The sequence below is a fragment of the Melospiza georgiana genome, chromosome 7 (assembly GCF_028018845.1).
Source record: "Melospiza georgiana isolate bMelGeo1 chromosome 7, bMelGeo1.pri, whole genome shotgun sequence".
In the NCBI taxonomy this organism is placed as follows: Eukaryota; Metazoa; Chordata; class Aves; order Passeriformes; family Passerellidae; genus Melospiza; species Melospiza georgiana.
This window is the reverse complement of record NC_080436.1, coordinates 22898713-22908619: the sequence shown is the minus strand read 5'-3', so window position 1 is coordinate 22908619 and position 9907 is coordinate 22898713.

Genomic DNA, 9907 nt, shown 5'->3' with positions numbered 1-9907 from the left:
TTTAATTATGCATCCTAGAAAGAGACAGGTAATTTAATTTGTTCTGAATCTACCATTAAGTATTTTCACTTGGGTGTCCCCAAGTCTTTTGCATCATCACAGAAAAACTAACCACTATTTCCTATCTTCCTCATATCACATAGTTTCAGAAGTAACATTCTCCCTCAGCTGCTTCTTATCTAGACTTGTGCTACATTTTTATTTCACTACCGATTTCAGCAACAGAAGCATCACAGTCATTCTCTCCTGAAATTCTAATGCTCTCTGCTTACAGGTGAAATTACACTGAATAGAACAGTCCAGCTCCCTCTCTTCAGTTGTTACAAGAAATTAACACAATGTGCGCTGCTAAGCCCCTGTCCCTTTCCCCAGCTGGAAGGGACATATTTCAATGGGCAAAAAGAAAAGGCAACAAAAAGTTGTGACAGAGGTGAAACGGCTCCTGTGTGAAGAGCAGCGCTCCCGAGGGTGTCCCTGGCTCGCAGACAGGGAGGGATGCCAGCTGGGAGCCGGGCCAGAGAGCTGCACAACGCGGGAGACATGGGTGCGAGGCGTCTGCCTCTCGCAGGGGGCTCTCTTGGGGCCCCTGCGAGCCGTGGGCTGGCCAAGGCCACCCGCTAGGGCAGCGACAGCAGCGGGCAGGGCAGGATGCTGGGGCACGGCTCAGGAGATGGGGCGCTCCCGCTCGGTGCTCACGCGACACCGAATTTCAGCCGTGCCGAGCAGCCGCCCTTCCCCTGCCTCACAAGGTGAGGTCTCCGACACCGCGTTTCTCCCCCGGCGTGGAACCTAGGACTCTTTCTTCCTCCTACGAATTCGGGGGCAACTGAACAGAGATGAAAAAGCCATCGCTGCCGCCCGCTCGACGGCGGAGCGGGGACGTTCCAGTGGCCGGTCGTCCTGAGCCGCCGCAACGGGCCGCGGTGCTCCTCACACCCATCCCCGCCCCACGAGCCGCAGAGCGAAGTCCGGCGGGTGCCGGCGGGCTCGCTGGACCGCGCACAGTCCCACACCTGGCCTGCCCCCAGTGTCCGCCCGGTACCTGGCGAGCGGCGGCCGGCAGTGGCTCCACGGCCGGCGGCGGCTCCATGGCCGGCGGGCCCGGGGCGGGCGCGCCGCGTACCCTCGCGGCGCCGCTGGGCCGGGGGGCGCCGGTGCGGCACGGCCCGCGCGCCCGGCACGGGCTCCCCTCAGGCGGGCCGGAGCGGTCCCGCGGCGCCTCCGCCGTGTGGGAAAGGCGGCTGTGCTCCTCTCCGGCCGCACCCAGCCCGGCCCGACCCGACCCGACCCGCGGCGGCGGGGACCTGTGGGACCGCCGGCAGGTGCGGGAGGAGCACCGAGGGCTCGTACGGGCGGGAGGGGGCTGTGAGACCGCGGCCCCTCCTCCGGGCGGTCCCTTCACTGGAAACATTCCAGAAAGTAAGCGCTTCTCTGCCTTCAACTTGTAAGATTCCAAGTTCACCCAATTCCTCTTTACCCCGAGAGCACCAGTAAAGCTTTCTAGGTAGGATGTGTAACAAAATCCAGGTCCGATGTCACAGCTGCTAATTTGTGGTTGCTTTTTAATATCGGTGTTGTTGGCAAGGCCTCGCTATTCTCCTCAGGAAGGGTAATCTGCTGTAAAGAGTGATCAATCAGATAAAGAACATACTGAGGTTCTAGTCAAAGTATAGGAAGAGGCCAAACTAATTAAAAGATGCACAATGACAGTGCTGAAAGTTGAGTCGCTAGCTACCGAGCTGAGACCAAGCAGAGTCCAGCAGAAATACGCTTTGGAAATGAGGAGGAAGCCACACAAAGAAACATACATCTTAAACCAAAACCCATAGGAAGTAGTAGGCATTGATAAAAAATTGGACGCAGTAATTAATTTTATGAAGTATTGCCAAACAAAAAATGTAGGGACTACAAGAGTAAAAAAAAAAAATCTACCTAACTTTAGGAACATACTCCAATTACTGGAGGGCATCATCAGAATGTGGACCCAAAATTTTCAACAAGATTAAATCATGATGGGGAAAAAATGCCTGAGAGATCACAATTAAATAGCAGAGAAAATAGAGCATGCTAATTTCCTTTCTATAGTCTTAAGAACTCCTATATTTGATAATACTTTGCTAGGGTAAACTGTGGTGGTTAAAGGAGCACATGTGCTGTGTGCATCAGTAACTTTGTCCTTAAAGATCTATGATGCATATGATTTAATATGGAGAACAAAGTGCACATAAAGAGCATATATGACATTTTTGTTCGATAGCTTAAGCACATTAGCTTCAGCTCCTTCAAAAAAATCTCTAATCATCTCCATGACAAGCTACAAGCTGACATGTATTCTTGTGTGACTAGTCAGATGACATGACTCAGCAAAGAAACTTTGAGAGGCCTAAGATGCAATTCTTGTGATTTGTAGCAATGTTATTTTCTCTCGGACTGTGCAAAGAATTCTGTTTGAAACCAGAGAATTAAGCTGTTTCAAAGCAGAGTGTAATAAACCATATAGTAGGTTTTCAAGATAGTCTTCTACCACACTCTCTATGTTTAGTATTGTAGCAATTTCCTCACAAGGCCTCTGTATCTAACACCCACATGCTCTATAATAGTGCCCTGAATAATGTGATTTTGTTTTAATTGTTGTTTGGAGTATGTATTAGTTACCTTAGAAAATAATTTCTGTTTCGTGCAAATACTTTCTCCTGTATAACCTTATAATTAATCAGATACATCCTTCAGGCCTTTTTTTAACAAATTAAGTCAAGCTCCCACTATGCAGCTCTTAGCACATAAGGGGGCTGGTGCCTGATTGTGGCACCCACTTATTTAAAATTTTACTTCTATTGGTCACACTGGCATGATTCCAAGTAGTGTTTATAAACCTTCAGTTTTAATTCAGTATAGTCACAGTGAATTAGGGAAAGGAATAGGCAGTTCCCAAAAGATTGTGCAGAGATGCTTTTCCTATACTATGAGAGTAATTTTTGATTTCTTGGATTGCTCTGTGTTTCTTGTTGTGCTTTGGTATGTGGTTATTGTCTAGAATGGTTAATACTGGTTTTAGTCTTAGCCTTAAGATTTGCAGTACAGTGTGAATAAAATTGTAGGGTGCCCTGCAAGTCCATAATTGACTGTTTACATTAAGTTCTTTGAGAGTTTGCTTTGAGAGTAGGACAGTTTGTACAATTGTTTACCCCTCTGGTTGTGGGGCAGGATCAAGCTCTGAAGGATGCCAACATAATTAAACCACAGGAGACAATTATAAAAAAAAACCAAAACAGGTGGCATCTTCAAAAAAGATATGCACAAAAGAATTTGTGCCTAAGAAAGGAAACAGAAAGAAAGATAAATTTTTGTGAAATGCAGAAACATACTAAGGAGGCCAAAATGAGTTAGAGCAACAAACACCAAAAAGGAATCTTTATTAGTACCTTTAGTACTTATGAGCAGAAATTCAGCAAGAGAATCCTGAAGATCCACAGAAATGTGAGGCTGGGTGGGAAGAGGAATCACAATAAAACCAGAACAGACAAAGTAAAAAGGAGTGTTTTTTTTGTTTACTGGAGAGTATCTTGGGAAATTTTCCATGGCAAAACACTTTCTACAAGTAGGACTAGACAGAGAATATGCCTTAAATTGAATTATCAATAGAGTGACTGCAAAATATAAGCAATAATGATTTGGGATGATCAGATGCATTCATCTTGAAATCATAAATTAATTTGTGGCTGGAGAAGTTAGTGCTAAGTATTTGCTTCATATCAATGGTACTAGTGGTATTGGAAAATGGCACACGTGACATTGATATGGCTGCCTGAAAGAACTCCAAGAATGATCCAGGAAACTACACACAAACATGCCTGCCATCCCCACCGGGCAAGGTGTGCACACTGCAATACATAATAGGGTGAGATGGTGTTGGATGGTGTTAGCAGAGCTTTGTGGAGAAGCCTACACTGTTGCAACTTCTGTTTTGCCAGTGTTACTGCTTCAGAACTAGATTTCAAAATGCCAATGGAACCATTGTCATCTTTCACAAGCATTAAATATATTAAAGCAAACAAGGCATTAACAAAAACCAAAGAAGAGTCAATACTATAAGCTCTTTGTGTACTCCAAGAATGTCTGTGTCATCTGAAACCATATAAGATCAAAGATATAAGATTAGACACGAAGTTGGCCTAGAAAAATAAGTCATGTGATGCAAATTGACATATAAAGAAGACTACATTTCCTTTTATCTCTAAATGAAGTAATAAAACAGAAAAAAAAGAGCATTCTTTGTAAGGAATGATTGTTATAATCACATGACACTTTAATGTCAGATTCTTTAGTCCTTTGTAAAAAGGTCAGTAACCTTTTGCTTTTTAATAGTGTCTTTGTCTTTGAGGCAAACATATTAAAAAAGGGCTAATGTTTTCAACAGCAAATTAATTTAGTTGTGAGACACATAACAGTCTGCCAGAAAGAGATTATGGACCATTTTAAAAAAAGGTTTTGTTGAGAATTTTTTGATGATGCATGTGAGCAACGAACAGAAACTGTCCAGCTGTATTGTGCCCCCTGCAAGGACAATCAGGACTACAGGGGAGTGCAGCCTCCTAATATGACAGCTGTGGGCAGTCTGCCTGTGTTGGTAGCTAGAGAGCTTAAGAAATACCAAGCACCTGGTCTCCTGTAAGGGTGTATAGAGCTTTACAGAAGCTACTCAAAAGAATTATGGTTTGAGGAAAATGGTTATATCCTAAAACTTCTAAGCTGGTCTTCATAAGAACCTGTAGTATTTGTGAAGTTGGTGGACAAAAGCTGTATAACTGACCTGGAAGTTATCAGTACAGCTTTTCCTCTCCTGCAAGTTGAAGGTATCATAGTCTGTTTTGGAGAAACAGTGTCTTTAAGCTTATAATTGATAAGTCTTGTGTAGGCAGTGTTGGTAACTTTTTGTTGATGGTTCTCATTGTGGATCCTGAAGCTTCAGTCTTATGTGATAACATTTTCTGCCTCCTTTCCTGCACTGTAATGGTGAAAGGCAGCATATGGAGGGAAAACAAAATCTTGAACTCCAACTGGCTGCACCTTTCTAGTTGGTTGTGACAAATAATATACTGTTTATTTAATTTAAGTCTCACATAAAACCAACTAGGAGAAATTGAAGCTTGACATATGAATTTTTCTTATCACATGTTTGAAATGTAAACTCACTGTTTGCCACTCTGACTCATTAACTTATGAGATCTGTAGCTGGGAAAATCAAAACTGGAATTCTTCTAGTTCAAAATAGCCACAGTGAAACCCACAGAGAGCAGGCACACTGCTGTTAGAGAACCATACTAAGAACTCATGGTTCTGAACTGGGAACTGCCTTGCTGTGTTACACCCTGTAACTCTTCAGCTAAAGTGTATGAGTCCAAAAAGAACTGGTTATTTGCTTTCCTAGAAGTTTCTGTATCTTTCTAGAAGCTTGGAAGTTTTTTCCTTGTGTACTTTTGAATCACAGCAGCTCTACTGTTATTTCTTTACTAGAATTGAAAAAGTAATTAAGAGAATAAATGGTTGCTTAATATTCCAATTACTGGAAGGTGAGTGCTGTGACAACCTGTAGGTTAGCAGCTAACTGTGCTTGTGTGTACCTAAGGGTCTGGGATTAAAGGGGATACCACATTCTTAACTGCTGGACTACCCTTCTTGGGGGAGAAAAGAGGTTGAACAGGAGTCAGTTGTGTTTCCTTGATTGTTTACTGGGTATGAGCCAGAATTTGATGAGGAGGAGGCTACTAAAATTGGGATTTGCTTGAAGTATTGCTAGAAAAGATTTTAGATTAAAGGATCTAAAGAGAAGTAGGAGAACTAGAGGCAAGAAAGTAAGGCACAAGTGACTGATAACTTACCCTGAAGGCATTCAGTGTTCAGAGAACACAAGGTAAGGCCACAGAGGCATGTTTGGCAGGCTTATATTTATATTTATGTTATATTTAGAGCTGGTTTTGTGAAGTATTCATAGTTTGTTTGCCTCATGCATGGTATTGATTGATGCTGAGTGTAATGGCACTGTGTTACCCATTTGTTAGCTTAATTGATCCGGTTCTGTTTCTGATCTGTAGAAGAAGATGCTAATATTGCATGTGCTGGTGTTCTGCTGGGTGTTATTGATTCACTGGTAACGTGAGGCCATGTGCATTTCTAGAGCTTTCACTGTAGTATTTTTCCAGTGCCCTAACAGATCCTATCCAGAAGTAAACCAAGTTTCTTTGATTACTGCTTATGTGCTTTTATTTCCAAAGAATTAAATTAGGTGTTACAGTATTAATTTCTGTTACTAGTGCTTATTGTTTCAGCTGTGCTTTTTGTTCTTTCATCCTTGAATGTTTTCAGAACAAATCCTAGTCAATGGCACGATTCTCTTCCTTTTTAGGGAATTCATCTTCTGTATTTTCCAAAGTGGATGGTGAACTGATTACTTGTAGTAGCGTAAAAATGCTGCCCTTAATATGGTAAGCCCCTGGTTTATTTGAAAAACTAAGTTCAATTTACTCAACATTTTTCTTCCAGTGTTGAACACAATATACTGTTGAGTGTAAACAGACCCCTTTCCTCATCTTTTGACATGCAAATCCCTTGTATCCCTAGTACACCATATGGATCCTTTAATGAAGTTCTTTGCTTTGTCTTTAACCCCTCATTGCAGAACGGAGTGGTTCTTGCTCAGTCTGTCCTCATACCGCGCATTTCTAAACTCCACAGCGAGGAGCTCCCCCAGCGAGGCTTTGAGGAGCGCAGCGCTTTTGCTGGGCCTCGGAGCTCCGCGTTCCCGCCCCGGCGAGCGCCTGCCCGGCCGGGCACCAGGGGGCGCTGCCGGCCCGCGCTGCCCCCGCAGAGCCGCCGCGGGGAGGGAAGGCTTTCCGCCGCCGCGCCGGCACCTGCAAGGAGAGGCTCACGACGGCCTCTGAATGCCTTGGGCGCGTCTTGCCGTGCTCAAAACGATTTATCAGCGATGGAAAATAAAAATCAAATTACAGAGTGTCGTATTATAAAAACATGACAAAACTTATCTAGAGTAATTAAGATTGTGCCAGAGATTAGTCAAACTCCTGTCTTTTGTTCAGGACCATCTTTGTAAGTTGGAATTCCTTACAATTGTCTGTCCAGTTATGAGCCTTGACCGCTTTCAAACTCATGTTTCTCTCTATGCAGAGTGGTGAGATAAAATACTGCAAGTCTGATCAAGGAAGTTGGTGTTTGAATGGTGCAATGTAAGTATTTAGCTTATTTATGGTGTAAAATGTTACCATCAGTAAACTGATTATAGTTTATTTATTATGTACCAAGGGACATAATATTTTTGTTATCCTTTTAGAAACTATTAATTCCCCATATGTTTTCACTTGTTCATTATTTTAAAATATGATTTATAGAGACAATATAATGATGAAACCTTGGGCAAAGAGCAGTCAGTGGTGAAACTCCTAAATACTCTGTGGTATTGTATGAATATAGCAGAAGAGCTAACCAAATCCATATACCTGTAGGATGTAATGGATTACTTTGTTATGCTTCCTGTTTGTTTTTGTTGTTTGTAGATGTGGCATATTTGTTTGTATAAATCCTGTAGTTGGTTCTTCAGTAATGCAGGTTTGGAATCCATTAGTAAGTGAAAGACTGATTTCTTTTGACTAGGAGTAGAAGTATAGATAGTTTTTTTCCTGCCAAAAGGACTAGCCAGGGGAAGGAAGAAAGAGGGAGAAAACTAGAAAGGACTGCGGGAAGGGATAATTTTTAAATGGTTGGGCAAAAATAAGTAGGAGGCAATCAGGCTTATCAAGTATTATTTTGCTGATGACTTCCCTGCCATTTAGCTTCTCTTTTGACTACATTTGCAACCTCTTCCATTTTTTCTTTCACAAGCATTTTCTGATTTGCCAATCCCAATGTTTAATCTTAGTTAGGTGATTGTGCTTCCCAATCACTATTCACTTCGTAATCATATTTGATTGCTAATTTTAATCCTAAATTAAAACATTACATTGTGAAATGCAGCCAAGAAGTATCTGGCAAGAGCTGTTGATTTTATTTTAGAGGTTGAAGAGCTACGTGCAAATATAGTTTCCACTGAAGTTCAGTAAAACAGTAGATCTCCTTTTAAGTATCAACTTGATGTAAACCAAGAGATTTGGTAAACATGTAGAGAGCAGTGTTTGGTCCAACATACTCCTACTGGTATGTAAGGGCTCCATACAACACACAGAGATTTTCCATTAGCAGTAGGATGTGGATGTACCTTACAAATCTCTCCTCTTTGTCAAAGCATATATGACAGATGGTTACAGTGACACCTTAGTTCTGTCTCCTGCTTCAAAATAGACTTGCTGTCAGTTAATTCAGACTGGGAGAGAATTAAATTTGGTTACCTATTTTTTATTGGTTACTTAATGCATATTATTATTAGCTTTTCCAACTTTTTTGTTTGTTAACATTTGGCAGAATAAATCATGACCCATTATTGAGCTTTATCTATTAATATAGTGTGATGAATTAGATCAAATAAACATTCAACACTCCATTTAATTAACATCACAGAACAGCAGTAAAAATATATAGCAATACTTTCCAAAACCCTGGAAAGAACTGGGAATGAAAAGGATTGTATCTTCAGAAAGGTATTCCTGATTTCAGCATATTCTTCTCTTATGATGTTGCACATGCAGTTCACTATCTGTGCATGAGTTTCCTACTGCTAAAATGAGGGCAATGATATTTTCCATTTTATGGAACTACTGTGAAAAAAAATCCATTAATATTTTATCTCAGATATTAATGTGTGTGCTATAGAAAATGCTTCAAGTAAACAACAACCAACCACCCCCCCCCAAAACTACTACCTTTGTTTGAATTTGAAAAAAAAAAGGAAAAAGAAGTATTTTCAGTAAGAAGTTAAAGGATAAAATCCCTTTGAGCATTGAGCTGAATTTTTTCCACTTTTGATCTGTTTGGAGAATGACTTATGTAGGAAGAAATTTGAGAGAAGTTAGAAGTTGCTAATGTGGAGCCTGCATGAAGTTGCTAAAAAGGAAAGCTATGTAGGAAGAGCCTATAATTTTCATTCCTATCTTTGGACTTGGATTAATGCCCAGAATAGTGACAAATAGAGCGTCACTGGGGAAAGACTGAGAATAATCTCCATTGGCAATAGCAACTAACCAAAGGAATGGATAACTGTGATTATAACAATAAAGTATTTGCTAATAAAAACAATCCCTTTCTATTTTCAGTAAAGATAACTGACAAGAGAGACTTCTGGAGCATTTTCAATGTGAGGAAGAAATGGAATAGTTGATAACTGTTTGTATGTGCAATTGTGTGAATATATGTGTGATATATATGCATGAATCTGTGTTCAACAGACAAGTTCAGCTGGAGATATTACAAAATATCCTCCACGTCTCAAAGCAAAAAATACAGTTTTTTTAGGAGAGTTACTGAAAAGGCTTGGCATAACAAGTTCATATATACCTGAGAATACCATTTTCATAGATGTAGGGGTGGCATGTAATATGGTAGTGGTATTTATTTAATTTGTGCTCTCTGTAATTTAATCTTCTTTGTTAAAAAGAAAGTATAGACAGACATACTCTAATTTAAGTGTTAAGTACTTCCCCACACATCTTAGTCCCATTTTGCTATTAATGGTATCCCTTCAGAACCCTGGCTTTACCCTGTGCTCCTCAAGAAACACTATCTCACCTGCTGCCCTATTTCTGCCTTCCTTCAGAAAACCTAGGCCTACAGAAAACCACCATGTGCTGTCTGAGTTGATAATAGCATTTGAGAAAAAGGGTAATGGACTTTTCTGGCTGTCTTTGAAGCCTGAAGGAGCAACAGTGACTGCTGTAGTTCTCATATCTCTAATTCAAAACTTAAG